This window comes from Pan troglodytes, chromosome 6 (assembly GCF_028858775.2).
Source record: "Pan troglodytes isolate AG18354 chromosome 6, NHGRI_mPanTro3-v2.0_pri, whole genome shotgun sequence".
In the NCBI taxonomy this organism is placed as follows: Eukaryota; Metazoa; Chordata; class Mammalia; order Primates; family Hominidae; genus Pan; species Pan troglodytes.
This window is the reverse complement of record NC_072404.2, coordinates 62,195,056-62,216,284: the sequence shown is the minus strand read 5'-3', so window position 1 is coordinate 62,216,284 and position 21,229 is coordinate 62,195,056. Positions and strand designations below refer to the sequence as shown.

General features: G+C 40.4%; 1 protein-coding gene and 1 pseudogene across 8 annotated transcripts in view; both read left to right on the top strand.

The window, feature by feature from the left end:
- The window catches only part of LOC100613859 (coiled-coil domain-containing protein 144A-like), a 75,849-nt gene that overhangs the window by 27,810 nt on the left and 26,810 nt on the right, over nt 1-21,229 (top strand). For all 8 annotated transcript variants that reach the window (XM_054687572.2, XM_054687571.2, XM_054687575.2 and 5 more), the window contains 3 exons: nt 11,418-11,908; nt 17,516-17,676; nt 21,112-21,198. The gene's annotated coding sequence lies outside the window, so the exon portion shown is untranslated. The remainder of the gene's footprint in view (nt 1-11,417; nt 11,909-17,515; nt 17,677-21,111; nt 21,199-21,229) is intronic.
- Nucleotides 18,458-18,557, top strand: LOC112209868 (U6 spliceosomal RNA; annotated as a pseudogene).

Here is a 21,229-nt window from a genome sequence, read left to right as displayed (position 1 = left end):
TCCAAAGTGGCTACACCATTTTACATTTCCGTCAGAATTGTATGGGGATTCTAATTTCTCTGTATCTTCCCAACATCTTTCACATTTTTGATTGAAGATTCCATCCTAGTGGTGTGAAGTGATACCTCATTCTTTTTTTTTTTTTGAGATGGAGTCTCGCTCTGTCACCCAGGCTGGAGTGCAGTGGCACAATCTCGGCTCACTGCAACCTTCCCTGCACCAGGTTCAAGCCATTCTCCTGCCTCAGCCTCCCAGGTAGCTGGGGTTACAGGCACCCACCACCATGCCCGACTAATTTTTTGTATCTTTATAGAGACGGGGTTTCACCGTGTTAGCCAGGGTGGTCTTGATCTCCTGACCTCGTGATCCACTCGCCTTGGCCTCCCAAAGTGCTGGGATTGCAGGCGTGAGCCACCGCGCCCCGTAAAGCGATACCTCATTTTTGTTTTGATTTGCGTTTCCCTAATGAGTAATGATGTTAAGCATCTTTTTATGTGCTTATGAGCCACTTGTGTATCTTTGGGAAAATGTCTATTTAAATGCTATGCCCATTTTAAAATCACCTTCCCTTTTTTTTCTGAATTTTAAGTTTTTTATAGATCTTAGGTGTAAGACCCTTAACAGATATGATTTTCAAATATTTTATTTCACTCAGTGGCTTTTATTTTTACTTTCTTGATGATGTCTTTTCAAGTGCAGACATTTCAAATTTTGATAAAAGAATTTTATAGTTTTAGCTCTTATAGTTAGCAGTTCTATTTTGAGTTAATTTTAGATGTGGCGTATGTTAGGAGTCCATCTTTATTCTTTTGCATGTGGATATCCAGTTGCCCCATTACCATTTGTTGAAAAGGCTATTCTTTTTAACAAATTAATAGTCTCAGTTGTTGTTTTTTTACCCTTGTTGAAAATCAATTGACCATAAATATGTGGGTTTATTTTGGGATTCTCAATTCTAATATGTTGATCTATGTCTATCATCATGCCAGTACCGAATCTAATTTTAGGATAATTATTTTTCAGTCATGTTGCTTATTATTCCCAATTGTCCTAAGTAAGAATAGAAATTCAAGTAGTAGGATGCTTTTAATTTCACTGTTTGCTTCCTGAAGGAACATGTGGCCAGCTTATATTAATACCTTGCTGACTCCTGTGACACAATGGGAAGTCAGGCTTACAAAGACAGAGCGTATTCATTTCTTTTTCTCCGTTCAAACCGTTTTTCTCTCACTCAGTCCCTACCTCTTCACTCTGATTTTCATCAGATGTTGGTTAGAGGATCTGCTGACTCAGTCTACTATTTACTGCATTATATTTACTAACTCATAATAAGTCATAGAATTGTGTAGATTTTTGCCATGTAGGAAGGAGAAGATTAAGTCTGGGCTGTTGCTTTCCTCTTTGGAAATTGAGCTAATTCATCATCTTACAGCTCACAAATAGATCCTCTGTTGACCTGGTGCCTGGTTCTTTGTATAACACTGGAGCTGATCCTTTTCTTGGCACAGATCCTACATCCTCAGAAATTACAGTTTTCTGTATTTAACTGCTTTTACTTAACAGAGGTGCCTAGCTATGCTTTATAGCTCAGTACATAATCAAATTAGTAGTTCAACCCATTCAAATAAAAATTTTCAGGAATGCAGCACCTAAAAATCAGGTGATGTCCAGGTATTTATCAGAGACAAATAGTCAAATTAGTTATATGAATTTCAAAATTTCAGAGCCAATTTGTATGATATGGAGCAGCATTTTGGTACAATGTAAAGATGAGATGGTCTTACCTTCTCAGCTTGAAGGGAAATTGTATTTAATTTTTTAACATGTAAAGGACACTACATTTGTTTTACTACAGAGAAGGTTAAAACTGATTCCCTAGTATTCTCTTTATTTTCTCATTGAGGAAATGAAAATGAAGATCAAATACTAGATTGATTAATAATTACTCAGCTGCTTATCACTTTTAGAATTTCAGTTCATTGAAATCAGGTAAAATGTCTAATTTGGGTTATGTCAAATACTTCTGTTTTTTTTTCAACTTTCATACTTCAAATTATATATCCTTCCTTCCTCATCTTCCTTATCCCATAACTTGAGGGGCAAATGCTAAAGAGCCTCATTTGCTTAGTTATGAGAATTTGTAACTGAAGGGAACTTTTTCTAAACATCCTCCTCAATAGTTCATACGTCTGTCTCCTGGTTGTCTGCTGCTTCTCATTAGCGTTGTTTGTCATTAATAAATTAACCTCAACATTTAGTAGATCCTACTTTAAAGGAGACTAATTACTACTGTGTAAGCTATTATATTTCTTACTGTCTTTTTGTTTAAGTCCATTTTCCTGTTTATTTTTCCCTAACAAGCTACCCAAAGGTGAGTGGCTTAACAGCAACATGTATTTAGTTCACCAATCTGTGGTTTGGAAAATCCTTGTCCAGGACAACCTTCTCTGCTCCCCTCAGCTTCACTTGCAGTCAATCAAATGTTAGGGGACTGGAATCATCTGAAGGTCTGGTCACTGATATGTCTGGTTGTTGACAGTCGCTGTTGATTGGAACTTTAGCTGGGGCAGGCAGCCCAAATACTTGCACTGGAACTCCTGTGTGCTTTTTGTGACCTGAGCTTCCTCACAACATGGGGGCTCGGTTCTAAGGGGAAGCAGTCTGAGGTAGAGAGCCTCTTCTAACCTAATGTTGGAGGCCACACGGTATCACTTGTACCACATTCTATTCATTAGAAGCAAGTCACTAAGTGTGGCCCATAGTCTATTTATAGGATGAATTGTTTGTTTGTTTATTTATTTATTTATTTTTGATTGATAGTGTCCCACTCACTACATTGCCCACGCTGACCTTGTACTCTTGGGCTCAAGGGGTCCTCCTGCCTCAGCCTCGTGAATAGCTGGGACTACAGGTGTATTACATCATACCCAATTTCCTTTTTATTTTTGTGGACATGTATAATTGTACATATTTATGGGATTCACAGTGATATTTTGATAAATGTAGCCAGTGTATAATGGTCAAATCAGGCTATTAGCAAAGCCATCACCTCAAACATTTACTATTTCTTTGTGCTTTGAACATTGAAAATCCTCTCCTCTACCTTTTTAAAAATACACTATAAATCATAATCATAGTGACCCTACAATGCCACGGAACACTAGAGTTAATTCCTCCTATGTAGCTGTAATTTTGTATCCATTAACCAACCTCTCCCCATCCTCCACTCCCCCTACCTTTCCCACCCTGTAATACCCACAGTTCTACTCTCTACTTCCATGACCTCAAATTTTTTACTTTAGTTCCCATGAGTGAGAACATGCAGTACTTACGGTTTCATGCCTTATTTCACTTAACATAATGTCCTCCAGGCTCATTCATGTTGTTGCAAATGACATGAATTTATTTTTTGGCTAAATAGTATTCCACTGTGTATGTATGCCCTATTTTCTTTATTCATCAACCACAATCATCTGTTGATAAACATTAAGGTTAATTCCACATCTTAGTTATTGTGAATGGGGGTGCTGGTGTCCTTTGATACACTGATTTTCTTTCTTTTGGATAAATACTCAATAGTAGGATTGCTGGATCACACCACAGTTCTATTTTTAGTTTTTACAGAAGCTTCCACACTGTTTTTCATAACGGTTATAGTAATTTGCTATTTCCTACACCAGTGCATAAGAGTTCCCTTTTTCTCCCCAACCTCACCAGCATTTTTTACTTTTTGTCTTCCTGATAGTAGCCATTCTAACTGTGGTGAGATGATATTGAGTACTTTTTCATATATTGGCCATTTGTATGTCTTCCTTTGAGAAATAATCTACTCAGAGCCTTTACCTACTTATTAGTTGGACTACTAACTTTTTCACTGTTAAGGTGTTTGCTTTCCCATGTGTTCTGGATTTAGACCTTTGTCAGGTGAACAGCTTGCAAGTATTTTCTCTCATTCTATGGATTTTCTTCACTCCATTTGGTTGTTTTCCTTGCTGTAATGAAACTTTTAATATATATAGTCTCATTTATCTATTTTTGATCTTTCTTTTTATTTTTTACCTGTTTTTTTTTTTTTGATGTCTTAGCCATAAAATCATTGCCTAGACCAAAGTCTTGAAGTATTTTCCCTATATTTTCTTCTAGTAGTTTCATAATTTGGGGTCTTATGTTTAAGTCTTTAATGGATTTTGAGTTGATTTTATGGTGAAAGATAAGGATCTGCTTTCATTCTTCATCCTACTGATAACCAGTTTCCCCAGCCCAATTTGTTGAAGAGAGTGTTCTTTGCCAATGTTATGTTGTTGACACCTTTGACACCTTTGTCAAGAATCATGTGCCTGTAAATATGTAGATTTATTTCTGGGTTCTCTATTCTGTTCCATTGGTCTGTGTATCTGTTTTTATAACAATCCATGTTTTAGTCACTGTACCTTGTAATTTTTTGTTATTGTTGTTGTTGTTGAGAGGGAGTCTCGCACTGTCACCCAGGCTGGAGTGCAGTGGCGCGATCTCTGCTCACTGAGTGCAAGCTCCGCCTCCCGGGTTCACGCCATTCTCCTGCCTCAGACTCCCGAGTAGCTGGGACTACGGGCGCCCGCCACCACGCCCAGCTAATTTTTTTGTATTTTAATAGAGACAGCGTTTCACCATGTTAGCCAAGATGGCCTCGATCTCCTGACCTCGTGATCTGCCCGCCTTGGCCTCCCACAGTACTGGGATTACAGGTGTGAGCCACCGCACCCGGCCCCTCTTAATGTATTTTGAAGTCAGGTAGAAGTGATGCCTCCAGCTTTGCTCTTTTTCCTCATGAGTAGGCGGACTAGTCTGGGTTTTTTTGTTTGTTTGTTTGTTTGTTTGCTTCCATGTGAATTTTAGGATTGTTTTTCTATTTTTTGGCAAGTTTTTTTTTGTTTGTTTTGTTTTGGAAATGGAGCCTCTCTGTGTTGCCTAGGCTGGAGTGCAGTGGCGCGATCTCCGCTCACTGCAAGCTCCACCTCCCGGGTTCACGCCATTCTCCTGCCTCAGCCTCCCGAGTAGTTGGGACTACAGGCGCCCGCCACCACTCCTGGCTAACTTTTTTGTATTTTTAATAGAGACAGGGTTTCACCGTGTTAGCCAGGATGGCCTCAATGTCCTGACCTCGTGATCCGCCCGCCCCCCCTCCCAAAGTGCTGGGATTACAGAAGTGTGCCACTGCGCCCGGCTTCTTTGGCAAGTTTTAAAAAGCATTTTGTTTATTCTTTTTCTTTCTTTTATTTTAGATTCAGGGGGTACATGTGCAGATGTTTTTACAAAGGTATATTGCATAATGCTGAGGTTTGGGGTATGATTGACCCTGTCACCCAGGTAGTGAGTATTTACTACTCAATAGGTCATTTTTGACACTGGTTCGCCTCCCATCCTTCCCCTTCTTGTAGTCTTCAGTGTCTGCTGTTCTCATCTTTTTGTCCATGTGTACCCAGTGGTTGGCTCCCAGTTCTAAGTGAGAACATGTAGTATTTGGTTTTCTGTTCCTGCATTAGTTTGTGTAGGATAATGGCTTCCAGCTAAATCCATGTTGCTGTGAAGTACATGATTTTGTTCTTTTTATGGCTATATAGTGTAACATGGTGTGAATGTACCATGTTTCCTTTATCCAATCCACCTTTGATGGGCTCCTGGTTGACTCCATGTCTTTGCTATTGTGAATAGTGTGGCGATAAACATACAAGTGCATGTGTCTTTTGGGTAGAATGATTTATATTCCTTTGGGTATATACCCAATATTGGGATTTCTGGGTAGAATGGTAGTTCAGTTTTAAGTTGTTTGGGAAATCACCAAACGTCTTTTCACAGTGGCTGAACTAATTTACATTCCCACCAGCAGTGTATAAGTGTTCCCTTTTCTGTACAACCTCACCAGCATCTGTTACTAAATATTTTTGACTAATTGCCATTCCAACTGGTGTGGGTTAGTCTCTCATGGTTTTGATTTGCATTTCTCTAATGATTAATGATAGGGATCTTTTTCTAAAATGTGCTTACTAGATGCATGTATGTCTTCTTTTGAGGAATATCTGTTCATGTCCTTGGCCCACTGTTTTATGGGGTTGTTTTTTTCTTATAAATTTGTTTGTTCCTTATAGATGCTGGATATTAGTCCTTTGTCAGAGGCATACTTTGCAAAAATCTCCCATTCTGTAGGTTGTCTTTTTATTCTGTTAATAGTTTCTTTTGATGTACAGAAGCTCTTTAATTAAGTTCCATTTGTCAATTTTAGCTTTGTGTTTTGTTTTGTTTTTTGAGACAGGGTCTTACTTTGTTTCTCAGGCTAGAGTGCAGTGGTGCAAACACAACTCACTGCAGCCTCAACCTCTTGGGCTCAAGTGATCCTCCTGCCTCAGCCCCCCAAGTAGCTGGGACAACATGTGTATGCCAGCACGCCTAGCTAATTTTTGTATTTTTTTTGTAGAGACAGGGTTTTGCCATGTTGTCCAGGTGGTCTCCAACTCCTGAATTAGGGAGGGGTCCCTCCTCGTCAATATTTTGGAAGAGTTTCCGTAGGATTGAGAACAGCTTTGGTTCTGATTCAGCTGTGAATCCATCTGGTCTAGGCCTTATTTTGGTTAGTAGGTTTTTTATTATTGCTTCAATTTCAGAACTTGTTACTGGTCTGTTCATGATTTCAGTTTCTTCCTGGTTCAGTCTTGAAAATTTTTGTGTTTCCAGGAATTTATCTGTTTTCCTGTAGAAATTCTAATTTGTGTGCATGGAGGTGTTCATAATAGTCTCTGAGGATCTATTTTATTTCTGTTGGATCGGTTGTAATGTCATCTGTGTCATATCTGATGGTGCTTATTTAAATATTCTCACTTTTGGTTAATCCAATTAGAAGTCTATCAATCTTTTTTATTCTTTCAAGGAATCAATTTTTGTTTATCCTTTGTGTGGGTTTTGGGGTTTCAGTGTCATTCATTTCTGCTCTGATTTTAGTTAATTCTTTTCCTCTACTAGCTTTGGGGTTATTTTCTTGTTTTTTGGTTCCTCCAAGCGTAATGTCAGATTGTTAATTTCAGATCATTCTAACTTATTGGCATGTGCACTTAACACTGTAAACTTTCCTCTTAACACTGCTTTTGCAATATCCCAGAGGTTTTGATATGTTGTGTCTCTGTTTTTATTTATTTTGAAGATTTTTTGTTTCTGATTTAATTTCATCGTTTACCCAAAAGTCATTCAGGAGCACATTTTTTAACTTCCATGTAATTCTGTAGTTTTGAGATATCTCAGTATTGATATGTTTTTATTGCAGTGTAATCCAAGAGTGTGCTTGGTATGATTTTATTTTATTTTTAAATTTATGGAGACTTGCTTATGGCCAAGCATGTGGTTGACCTTAGAGTATGTTCCATGTGCACATGAGAAGAAAGTATGTTCTGTGATTTTGGGATAGAGTATTCTATAGATGTCTATTAGGCCTGATTGATCAAGAGTCAAATTTAAGTCCAGAATTTCTTTGTAGGTTTTGTCTCAGTGGTTTGTCTAATGCTGTCAGCGAGGTATTGAATTCGCCTATTATTATGTGGCTGTCTAAACTTTTTCATAGGTCTAGAAGTACTGTTTTATGAATCTGAGTGCTCCAATGTTGGGTGTGTATATATTTAAGATAATGAAGTCTTCCTGTTGAATTGAGTCTTTTATCATTACGTAATGCTCGTCTTTGTCTTTTTTTACTGTTGTTGATTTAAAGTCTGTTTTATCTGATATAAGAATAGCGGCTGGGCTTGGTGGCTCACGCCTGTAATCCCAGCACTTTGGGAGGCCGAGGTGGGCGGATCGTGAGGTCGGGAGATTGAGACCATCCTGGCTAACACGGTGAAAGCCTGTCTCTACTAAAAATACAAAAAGTAGCTACTTGGGAGGCTGAGGCAGGAGAATCACTTGAACCCGGAGGCAGAGCTTACAGTGAGCCGAGATCACACCGCTGCACTCCAGCCTGGGCGACAGAGCAAGACTGCATCTCAAAAAAAAGAAAGAAAGAAGAAAAGAATGGCAACCTTTACTCTTCCATTTTATTTGCATGATGGATCCTTCTTCATTCCTTTACACTGAGCCTTTGCATGGTATTACATGTGAGATGGGTTTTGAAGACAAGCAGTGGTTGGTTTTCGTTTTTGTATTCAACTTAACCACCCTGACTTCTGAGTGGAGCATTTAGACCATTTAATTTGAGATTAACACTGGTATATGAGATTTTGATCCTGTGGCGATATTGTTAGCTGGTTGCTCTGTGTTCTCCATTGTGTAATTGCTGTGTAGGATCTGTGGGCTATGGACTTAAATCTGGTTTTGTGATAGCAGCTATTCTTTCCTTCATTTTTGTGTTTGTAACTCCCTTAAGAATTTTTTTTTTTTTTTTTTTTTGGAGACAGAGCCTTGCTCTGTTGCCCAGGCTGGAGTGCAGTGGCACGATCTCGGCTCACCGCAACCTCAGCCTCCCGGGTCCTGAGCAGCTGGAATTACAGGCGCCAGCCACCACGCCTGGCTGATTTTTATATTTTCAGTAGAGACAGGGTATCACGATCTTGGCCAGGCTGGTCTTGAACTCCTGACCTCCTGATCCACCCGCCTTGGCCTCCAAAAGTGCTGGGATTACAGGCGTGAGCCACTGTGCCTGGCCAAATATTATTTTTTTTAATGAATTGTTTCTCTTAGTCTGCTTTGTTAAATTTGGAATTCGTTGGACCCAGATAAATTAAAAAGTGGAAGATAAAAATACTTAAAATACGCTGGGTGCAGTGGCTCATGCCTGTAATCCCAGCACTTTGGGAGGCCGAGGCAGGCAGATATCTAGGTTGGGGGTTCGAGACCAGCCTGACCAACATGGAGAAACCCCATCTCTACTAAAAATACAAAATTAGACGGGCATGGTGGCGCATGTCTGTAATCCCAGTTACTCGGGAGGCTGAGGCAGGAGAATCACTTGAACTTGGGAGGCAGAGGTTGCAGTGAGCCGAGATTGCACCATTGCACTCTAGCTTGGGCAAAAAGAGCAAAACTCCATCTCAAAATAAATAAATAAATAAATAAATAAATATTCAGTACACCAAGGTGCCCCTGTCGTCTCTACTTTTATCTTGATGCATTACTGAGTTGACGTTAGATTTCAAATTCGTCATTGCCCTTATACTATTCTGTCCTTAAGCCACCTTTATATAATGATGAAAGAAATTAGCAATTTGTTATTATCCTTTGTCTATTGGTATATATCAAATGCTCACCTAAAAAGAGCAACAACCAGTGGAAAACATCATGTGTTTTACTGTTTTTATTTGGATGACTATTTACTTGTAACCTACTAGCAAACTATAAAATTGTATGATTTGCAGAATTTTAACTGAATTGCTTTAAGTGAACGTTTAAGCATGATAAACCATATTGAACATTTTTTCTTCATCATGAGTAATATAACCTACTCCTCAGTGAAAATCTAGAATTAAATTTGCTAATGAATTCAATAACATTTCCATAATATTTTTAGTTATGTGCTTAAGGTTCTCTTAGTGTTTCTCCCACTTTTTAATAGCTTATGCCTTTTTCGCCTTTGGTTCTTTTTGGTTTATTTTAAAGCAAAAATCTCACAACATGTGATAACTGGAAACACTGTAACCTAGTGGTAAGACCGTAGGCCCTGGGGACACAAGTTGGCCATGTCTCTTCTCATGTCTGAACTTTAGTGTCCTCTTTTGTGGTCAGGAGAACTGAAGATCTATCCCGAAGATTTGATAAGATAGTAAAGTGCTTCATGTAATACTGGGCATATAAATACACAGTAAATGCTTTCTCCTTATATTTTTATTGATTGATTGGTTGGTTGATTGATTGATTGATTGAGACAGAATCTTGCTCTTTCGCCCAGGCTGGAATGCAGTGGCGTGATTGTGGTTTCTGCAACCTCCACCTCCTGGATTTAGGCAATTCTCCTGCCTCAGCCTCCTGAGTAGCTGGGATTACAGGTGCCTGCCACCATGCCTGGCTAATTTTTCTATTTTTGGTAGAGACAGGCTTTCACCATGTTGGCCAGGCTGGCCTCGAACTCCTGACCTCGTAATCTGCCTGCCTCGGCCTTCCAAAGTGCTGGGATTAAAGGTGTCAGCCACCGTGCCCAGCCTGTCTTTTCTTAGCACAACCACCCTTGGTGATGAAATGTTAAATATGTACTAGTAGATATTATTTGGTGAATATTGCCTAGTGAATATTAAGTATTCTCACCTTTCAGACATGAACTTGTGAATTCAACAGGTGAAAATTTACAACTTGATGAAACAGCTTCAGGAGATAGGTCTTCAGTCTTAAGTCAGATTAGAAGATTATGTGAAATAATTATTTAAGGCTTAACATTGAATTCTTTTAATGGTACCCTCCACATGAAATAATATACCTCTAAGTGTTAATTATGTGCCAGGACAGGAGAATTCATGTTTTCAAATTCTCATACTCTCTAGAACAATAAACTCATTTTCTTTTTATTAACCCATTATAAATACATGTAAATATTGCATTTTGGGTAGACAAAACTGAAAGAACAATATTTGTCCTACTTTTGAGATGCAAGATTTATCTGGCATAATGCATCGAACAGGTTATTATTGAAGTCTATACCAGTCAACTGAACAAGTATTCATCAAATGTCCATGATACGCAGGACATAAGTTTTCTTTTAGAGTATGGAGCCATGCATATTGTCTTTTAATTAGATGATTTAGTTAGATATGTTTTTAAAGAAATATAAACATAATTGATTTTCTTGTTTTGGCTCTGGAGTGGAGTGGGGACGAAACAGAATGGATTCACACTGTTTAGATTTACTAAAATGGAAGGATTGCAACAAGATCATATCACTCCTAGTCTCCCCATAGCAAATGTCACCTACTAGCTGTTCTTTTTTTTTTTTTTTTTTTTTTGGTAAGATGGAGTTTTGTTCTGTCGCCCACACTGGAGTGCAGGTGTGATCTCAGCTCATGGCAAGCTTACCTCCTGGGTTCAAGCAATTCTCCCTGCCTCAGCCTCCTAAGTAGCTGGGATTACAGGCCCCTGCCACCACGCCTGCCTAATTTTTGTATTTGTAGTAGATTGGGGTTTCACCATGTTGACCAGGCTGGCCTCGAACTCCTGACCTCAGGAGATTCACCTGCCTCAGCCTCCCAAAGTGCTGGGATTATGGGTGTGAGTCACTGCACTTGGATTTAATGGGATATTTCACTACAGACTTTGATAAACAGAATATTAGCATTTTTGGTGTTCTACTTCACTCGTACTATTTTTCTTTGCACTCAATTACAATAACAGAATTAAAGATCAAAGTGTAAAAGTTAAAGACCAATAATTATTCTTTTCTATATATTGTGGTTAAATGATATCCCTTTTTGTTCTTATAGCTCCAGCTGTAAAAGCCAAAGGTCCAGGGATGGTCCCATACCCTTTTTTCCAGTCTCATGTTGAAGATTTTTACGTAGAAGCTCTTCCCAAAGGAGTTTTTTTTTTTTTTTTTGAGACAGAGTTTTTACTCTTGTCGCCCAGGCTGGAGTGCAATGGCACAACCTTGGCTCACTGCAACCTCTGCCTCCTGGGTTCAAGCGATTCTCCTGCCTTAGCCTCCCAGGTTGCTGGGATTATAGGTGCCCACCACCACATCAGGCTAATTTTTGTATTTTTAGTGGAGATGGGGTTTCACCATGTTGGCCAGGCTGGTCTCGAACTCCTGACCTCAGGTGATCCTCCTGCCTCACCCTCCCAAAGTACTGGGATTACAAGTGTGAACCCATGCCCGGCCAGGAATTTTTTTTTTAAGAAGGCTGTCTACTAATGGAATTCCTGGCCTTAAGAGGATATTACTTTCAAAGGAAAGGATTTATTTCGTTATTTAAAGGTAAGATTCTTGGATTCTTATTGGACTCTTAATCTCTGTTCTGAGTAATCCATCTTTTTTTAACTGTTGACCAATAGTCATTTGCCACTAGGGTTGTATTTAATGAAGTCTGAGTTATTTTGTGTTTTTTTTTGTTTTTTTTTTTGACTGAATTTTGCTGTCATTGCCCTGGCTTGAGGGCAATGGCGTGATCTCAGGTCATCACATTCTCTCTGCCTTCCAGGTTCAAGCTATTCTCCTGCTCAGCCTCCCGAGTAGCTGGATTTACAGGCATGCGCCACCATGCCCAGCTAATTTTTTGTATTTTTAGTAGAGATGGTGTTTCACCATGTTGACTAGGCTTGTCTCGAACTCCTGACCTTGGGTGATCCACCCGCCTCGACCTCCCAAAGTGCTAGGATTACAGGCATGAGCCACCATGCCCGGCCTGGGCCTGCTTCTTTCTCTTTTTCTTTTTTTTCATTAGCAGCTTAAAATTTATGCCTTATTCAGACACAAGCAAAAGGATGTTAGTCCAGCTTTGGAAATAGGTGTGAGCCCACATATGATTTTCCTAGTTTCTCCTCCCGCTTCTCTTTCTACTGTCTTGTTAGTATGTTAATTGTTTTCTCTCTCTCAATCTTTTTCCCCCATTTCTTTGGTAGACGTTTTTACTTGTCTTGGAAGAGTAGGTGAAGAGTTGTTTTTAGGACTCTTTAAAAGGGTACAGTATGGATGACAGTCTTGGCTAATGGTAACCAGATCCAGGGAGCCAGGGTCAGCGTGAGTTGGAATCAGTTCAAATTAGCAAAGCACTGGCACTCAGTGGCAGGAATACAAGCGACCACAAAGTGTTAAACACATCTGGAAAGGGATACTGACATCATCCTCAGAATCTGTGGGGAATACACAACGCCTGTAAGACCCATTCCTCTTTGACCCTATAAAGATTCTTTAAAGAATAATACCCTTAGTGGTTTTCTAGCCAGCTTGCCTGCTCATTTATCTTTGAGGACAACATGCCTCGTGGAGCTCCACAGGCCCCAGAGGTGTATGGATTCTGCATTTGAAAGTGCTGAAGCTGAGAGACTGGGTCTTATTGGACCCCAAGAGGTCTGCTTTTCCTCTACTCATTGTTCCTTTTTTTCCCAGCCGCTGACATTGCTGTTTAAATGGGTTGTTATTTGCTGTTTAAGTTGTTTCATAGTGGTGTGTCAGGATTTGGGTTTTCTGAATATTTTCCCAGCTGGTGACTTGAGTGGTGGTTAGGGAGGAGCTGTTTTAGGGCTGTTCTGGAGCTGTTGAGGTCGGGTGTCTGGGTACTCACAGCTCGTCTGTTGAGGAGAATGCTGTTCTCATTGTACTGCCTTTGGTAGTGCTGTGTGTGGCCCTTTAGACGTGGGTGGAGGTGAGTTGGGGGAGTTAATGAGATCTTTTTTAGGTGCTTTTGATGAAGTAGCCTGCACTACAGGATTCATTGTGACTTTTTTCCTTAACCTGCACATATTTCTCTGCCAGCATTTGTTGTCTTTCTCATGCCTTTGATTTTCCCAGCTCCTCTTGGTTGAATTAACGTAAGTGCTCTGCTATGGTTTAAATGTGTCCCCCAAAGTTTATGTGCTGGAAACTCAGTCCTCAATGCAACAGTTGGGATGTGAGGCCTAATAAGAGAGCCCTCATGAATGAGTTAATGTTGTTATTGTGGTAATAGATTAGTAATCACAGAGTGGGCTTATTATAAAAGAGAGTTCAGCCCCTTTTGCCCTCTTGCTTTCTTGCACTCTCTTGTCCTGCCTTCTGTCGTGAGATGATGTGTAGAGGAAGATAGTCTTCCTCTACACAGCAAGAAGATCCCTACCAGATGCAGGCCTCTCAACCTTGGACTTCCTAACATCCAGAACTGTAAGAAATAAAATTTGTTCCTTACCTTTTCTTTTCTTTCCTTTCCTTTTCTTTCTCCTTTCCCTGCTCCTCCCTTCCCTTCCCCTCCCTCCCTCTCTCTCTCCCTACCTCCTTCCCTCCCTTCCTCCTTCCCTCCCTTCCTCCTTCCCTCTTTCCCTCTTTCCCTTCCTTCCCTTCCTTCCTTCCTTTCCTTCCCTTCCTTCCATTCATTCCCTTCCTTTCCTCCTTCCCTCCTTCCCTCCTTCCTTTTTTCTTTCTTGTAAATTATGCAGTCTGCAGCATTCTTTTATAGCAGCATGAAATGGACAAAGACAGGCTCCATTTTCAAGAGCAAGCACTTTTGTAGTTTCTGAGCGAATTATGACTGCAAAGGAAGTTCTGTAGGTAGCCTCAGATCCACCATCTAGGAAGCATACTACCAAGCAGACCTAGGATCTAGGATTTGATCAAGTGCTGGGCAACATGATACCTCTGCAATTTAGCACCTCCTTATATACCTCCAGTTGGCTCAGCCCATCAGGGCTAAAACTACCCCTCATATCCTAGTGTCTCTTGTAGGCAGAAGCCTTGCCTAAACCCTAAGCTGCTTGGCTCACATTCTGTCTTGTGCTTTTTTTTTGTAGGGGGTTCAAATATACACAAAAGAAATATGATGAACCTTCATGTACCCAACCCGCAGATTAAGCAGTTATCTCCATTTTTCCAGATTTGTTTCATCTGCTTCAATCTCCCTAAAAATTTATGTTTGTACAGGAAAAACTGAATAAATAGCTAATTCTCCACCTTACCTCTCATTTTAAGTCACTTTTCAGAGTAATAAGTTAGTGACCTACTAACCTTCACTCTAGTGACCAATAGTTTTTTTTTTCTGAATGCCATTATGAACTCATAGATTATTGTTTGCATTTGATGTATTTCAGGCCATTGCAGTCTTTATTGTTTTGGATGCTTACATTGTCTCATCTAGGTTAATAATTATCTCTTCAAGTTGACTCTTACGTCTTTTTGATGTGATCCTGTTGGACTTTGATGGCTTCCTTGCTTTCTGGCAAAAAAGATGTTCCAGGATCAATATACTGTACCATACATGGAGTCAGCCATTTCTCTAGGGGGCCTTGATTCCTTTTAGTAGAGAACGCAGTTTGGGATCTTGGACTGAATGACTTTTGTGAACCTTCTCTCCTGAAACTACAGCCTGCATCCCTGCATATAGCCTGTTTGGAGCTCTTGCTGGGCACCAACAGATCTCCTAAAACTGCTATATAGTTTGCCTCACTCTTACAAAGATTCATCTCTTCAGAGTTTTGTGCTCTACCCCCAGATGTGGTCTTCCTGGTTCTGAAGCTTTTGTTTCAGTCACCCTGAATTTCACCAGCCCTATGCATGCTATACCTTGGATTGCCAACCCGCCCTCAGTGGAGCCTCTTTGGTTAGAATAGTTGCCACAACCCATGCCTAATACTCTAGTAAACAAGGTTCTACCTAGGCTTAGGTTAACTTTTGCTCCTTTGAGCCCTGTGTTCTACCAGCATTCCATTTATCTGAAACTCTCCTTCACCTCAAGAACTTACCTGTTCTTCAATGGTTTACTGCTGCTTCCTGGGTTCGCAAGAACCCAGTTCAAGAGTTTCTGTTTTAGTTTGAGATCTTATAGGCCTGTCTCATCAGGTTGGTGTCAGCCTAGCTAGGATTAGGCAGAATTGGGTGGGGGTTGTAGTGCATTTTTGGCACAGCATGTACCTGCCTGACTAATTCTCTTTCCTGTTGCAATTCATGGGTCTTAGCATCTTCTGAATGGTGTTTAGTAGGTCATCCTGTTGATTTCCTGCTAGGGAGTAGCATACTCTGGCTCTGTGCCATTGGCCAAGGGATTTAAGGATGGGTGACAGGCTGCAGTTTTGTTAAACAGAACAATATGAAGAGATGGCATTGTTAAAAAAAAAAAAAAAAAAAAAAGGCTTGGCAGCAGGGCCCATTTGAGTGGTTGGTCCTTGGCTCCCGTGTTGATATAGGCAGATCCTTGATGGGAATTTGGAATGATCCCAAATATTGTAGATCACTGGTACATCAAGTCATCCTCATGGTTGTCTGTGTAACAGTCTTGAATGATATTTTGTGAATCTTTGGAGATTCTCTGCATAGGGTTTAATCATTTAGTTATTTCAGTTGAGCCTGTTTAGTTTCTTTGCAAGGAGACAAGAAATGTGAAAGAGATGCAGACATTGGGAAATGCCAGGAGCCTTGTTTCCCCACCCTCTACTTGGGTTCTGGAACTGGACTCATCGGTAAGTAGTGAGGAGCTGGGCCCAAGAGCGTTAATCCTAGATCTAGCTCTGCTTTGCGCTTGCTCCAGTTCTTGTATCAAATTCACTTCAAGCCACCCAGAGTAGTATGTAGAGGAGTCATTCAGGACTGTGCTTATACTTCATTATATCAAATGGGAGATCCAGTAATTTATAGCTTATTATTTCTGGAGTCTGGAGATGGCTCTGCATAAGCTTTGCTGAAGCAGATTTTATTACATTAGAAGAGAACCTAGCTGGCTGCATCCTATACTGGAAGCTTTTAGATGCTAATAAGGAGGTCATGTAAAGGTCACAAAATGACTCTGGAATCCATTCCCCCCGAAAAAAGAATAATGACATTCTAGATTGGCCTCTTTTCATTTCCCTTTGATTTTGAGTAATAAATTCTCTCCTCACTTCCCAGCTGAACAGTTTGGGAGTCTCTATTCCCTAGAAAGACTCTGGTCACATACCCATCAGATTAAATTAGGTGAAAACTCTTTGGCCTTAATGAATGTTGAAGGATTTCAAACGGCTAATGGAAATTCTTCTAGAAGTAACTGCAATCTCTGCCTTCCAGATTCAAGCAATTTTCCTGCCTCAGCCTCCCAAGTAGCTGGGATTACAGGCGTCCACCACCACGCCCAGCTAATTTTTGTATTTTTAGTAGAGACGGGGTTTCACCATGTTGGCCAGGTTTGACCTCAGGTGATCCACCTGCCTCGCCCTCCCAAAGTGCTGGGATTACAGGCATGATCCACTGTGTCCAGTTAAACTCCAGTTTTTCATGTTCCCTGCATAGGTCAGGGTCTTAGGGAGTGATTCATTCTAGCAGAACTCCCCGGATTTTAAGGCAAGTGTTCCATTTATTAATTGACAAAGGAGGCATATTTCTCTTCTGGTAACCTAAAGATTTAGGTCGTTTTCCCAGGGACTCTGTTTCCACTATGAGGGTTCTTGGAAAACTAAGCAAAGGATGAGGAAAAGTCTGTGAACAAGCTTGCTGGTCTCTCCCTGTCCTACAAAAGAGCATACCTCTTCTGTAACCAGAAGACCCTTTTGATTAGTCAAGGCTGGACAGACTGAGATGAGGGTGTGTGTGGGTGTGTGTATGTTGAGACAGGGTCTCACTCTGTCACCCAGGCTGGAGTGCAGTGGTGAGATCAGAGCTCACTGCAGCTTCCACTTCCTGGGCTCAAGCGATCCTCCTATTGCAGACCCCAGAGTAGCTGGGACTATAGGAATGTGTTACCACACCCAGCTCATTTTCTAATTTTTTGTAGAGATTTTTTGAGGTTTCACTGTGTTGCCCAGGCTGGTCTGGAACTCCTGGCCTCAGGGGATCCTCCTGCCTTAGTCTCCCAGTGGGCTGGGATTATAGGTATGAGCCACCTCAACTGACCTGCGATGATTTTTCAACAGTGTAATTTCTCTTTTACAGAGTCACCTAAGCTGAAGATTCCCTTGAGAACAAGTACTGTACTGTGGTTTCATGGCCTTTCTTCCATTTGTGGTTCTTGCCAAGTGGAATTTAAATGACATCTTATCAAGATGGATAAACCCTAGTTTCCCAGTGCTGGAATATATAAAATGGATAGACAAGTAAGTCCCACTCAGCACCCATAGCCCAGGCATGGGGACCTCAACACATCTGAGCCCCAGAGATCACCTTTCATTGTGAGTAGCTCTGAGATGACACTTCTGGTTGGTAAGTGCCCACTGGCAATAGTTTATATAACAGCAAGTGAAGGAATAAATAGTCACCAAAACATTTTCTGTCCCTAATTCTAGCATTAATTGGATTAGACAGTTATTTTATGAAGAATTTTCGTATGCCACAGTCCTGACCATATCTTCAAGTGAACAGAAAAATTTGATTAAAAAGTCAACCTTCTGTCTCACTCTGTTCCCCAGACTGGACTGCAGTGGTGCAGTTATGGCTCACTGCAGCCTCAACCTCCTGGGCTCAAGCAGTCCTCCTTCCTCAGCCTCACAAGTAGCTGGGACTACAGGTACTCGTCACCACACCTCACTAATTTTCACATTTTTTTTTACATGTGGATTCCACAGGACTGACTTCAAAAACTTGAGTATGCATGGATTTTGGTATACACAGAAATGGGGGAGCTGGAATTAATCCCCCCATATACCAAGGGACAAATTGTATCTATTTTTACAATTATACTGTAGGATACATTACATTCCATGACAATGGTAGCTTTTAAAAACAATTTTTAATTTAGTGAAATTACCATAAAAATAACAATAGTAGCAGCTAACATTTACTGAGCTGTTACTAGGTGCCTATAAATACCATAGATTTTTAAATTCTCCGTAACTCTTCCTTATTTCACTTAACCACTCTATCTTAAATTACTCATGCTTGCTCCAGTAGCACACATACTTAAGTTGGAACAATAGAGAGATTGGCATGGCCTCTCTGAAAGAATGACATGCAAATTTGTGAAGCATTCCATATTTTTTTTAAAAAGAGAAAAAAATTACTCCCAGATTTTCACTGCATTTGTGCATATGACCTTTTGTTTAGGTTGAATTATATCCAAAGATGATATTTTCAGAAGTGAGATTACTGTGAGTCGCAGGGTATGAGCATTCTTACTACCCTTGATGTAAATTGCCGAGCTTTCAGGCATGGTGGCTGTCAGCCTGTAATTCCAGCACTTTGGGAGGCTGAGGTGGGAGGATTGCTTGAGGCCAGGAGGTGGAGGAGGCAGTATAATCAGTCACTGTCTGTATTATTTTTAAAAAATTTCCAAGCTTTATCCTGGAAGGCTTGTATACAATTTAAACACCACTAATACTACAAGAAAATGGCCATTTCACTGCACCTTCGCTGGCACAGGTATTATAATTTAACAAGTTATTTTCTGTGTGATAAATAAAAGACCTCATATTACTTTGTCACTTTTTTTTTTCCTTTTTGAGAGACAGTCTCGCTGTGTCACCTAGGCTGGAGTGCAGTGGTGTGATCTCAGCTTACTGCAACCTCTGCCTCCCAGGTTCAAGTGATTCTTCTGCCTCAGCCTCCTGAGTAGCTGGGATTACAGGCACACAGCACCACGCCCAGCTAATTTTTTTTTTTATACTTTAAGTTTTAGGGTACATGTGCACAATGTGCAGGTTTGTTAACATATGTATATGTGTGCCATGTTGGTGTGCTGCACCCATTAACTTGTCATTTAGCATTAGGTATATCTCCTAATGGTATCCCTTCCCCTTCCCCCACCCCACAACAGTCCCCGGTGTGTGATGTTCTCCTTCCTGTGTCCATGTGTTCTCATTGTTCAGTTCCCACCTATGAGTGAGAACATGAAGTGTTTGGTTTTTTGTCCTTGCAATAGTTTGCTGAGAATGATGGTTTCCAGCTTCATCCATGTCCCTACAAAGGACATGAACTCATCATTTTTTATGGCTGCATAGTATTCCATGGTGTATATGTGCCACATTTTCTTAATCCAGTCTATCATTGTTGGACATTTGGGTTGGTTCCAAGTCTTTGCTATTGTGAATAGTGCCACAGTAAACATACATGTGCATGTGTCTTTATAGCAGCATGCTAATTTTTGTATTTTTAGTACAGACGGGGTTTCACCATGTTGATCAGGCTGGTCTCGAACTCCTTGACCTTGTGATCTACCCACCTCAGCCTCCCAAAGTGCTGGATTACAAGCGTGAGCCATGCGCCCGGCCTATTTGTCACGTTTTATCTTTCCTTATGTTAGCTTATTAGCTTTATTTCTTTATTGTCTTTTTTTTTTTTTTTTTTTTTTGAGATGAAGTCTCGCTCTGTCTCCCAGGCTTGAGTGTAGTGGCACAGTCTCAACTCACTGCAGCCTTGACCTCCTGGGCTCAGGTGATCCTTCCACCTCAGTAGTTGGGACTATAGGCATATGCCACCATGCCTGGCCAATATTTTTTTAATTTTTAGTAGAGACGAGGTCTTGCTTTGTTTCTTAGGCTGGTCTGGAACTCCTGGCCTCAAGCAATCCCCCCAACGCCCCGTCCCAAAGTACTGGTATTATAAGCGTGAGCCACCATGCCTGGGCTGTCCGTGTCTTTTCCATTTATTTATAGAGTTAATTTGTGCTAATTCAATGATCTGTTTAGTCTTTTATTAAATTATAAAAATAGTAAATACTTTTAAATAAAGAAGTGAAAAATTTCCTTCACTCTTTAGACCCATAATCTTATCTCAGGAAATAATTGCTATTGAGAAAACGGGCTATATCCTTCAAGATACATACAGGCTGATTGAACATCACTTCACATTTTCATATTTCGTGGACATTTGTGCCAATACCTATTGATCTATCTTAATCCTTTTCATGGTTACATAATATTTGATTATATGGATCTATCACAATTTACCAGTTAGCTGCTGTAGGCATTTAGGCTCCTTCTAATATTTGCTTTGAGCTCTTTATAATTAAAAATTAACCCCCTCAGCCAGGTGTGGCAGCTCACACCTGTAATCCCAGCACTTTGGAAGGCTGAGGTGGGAGAACTGCCTGAGTGTAGGAGATCACCACCAGCCTGGTCAACATAGCGACACTTCGTCTCTACTAAAAATTAAAAAATAAAAAGAGCTACACATTGCAGTGCACACCTGTAGTCCCAGCTACTGGGGAGGCTAAGACTGAAGGATCACTTGAGCCTAGAAGGTTGAGGCTGCAGTAAGCTATGATCATACTACTGCACTTTAGCTTTGGTAAGAGCAAGACTGTGTTTCTTAAATAAAATAAACATTAGATGGGAATATTGCTCGAGCCCTGGAGGTTGAGGCTGCAGTTAACTGTGATTGCACCACTGCAGTCCAGCCTAGGCGATAGAGCAAGACCCTTTCTCTAAAAATAAAATAAAATAAAAATTAACCTTCCATCATATTTCCCAGTAGCACCTTCCCTCCTACGTTTCTCCTAGAAGCCCTTGAATTTTGTTTGTTTTTCACATACCATTTAAAACTTTCAAGTACTGACGTCTGTCTGTGTCATCCCTCTTTTTTTTTTTCTTTTAAAGAATGTCTTTTTGTCACTTCCGGCTCGATCTACCATGAAAGATTTCTGAATCCAGGAAGAGAGACTGACTGGGCAACATGTTATTCAGGTACAAAAAGACTTGGACTGTAACTCAAAAA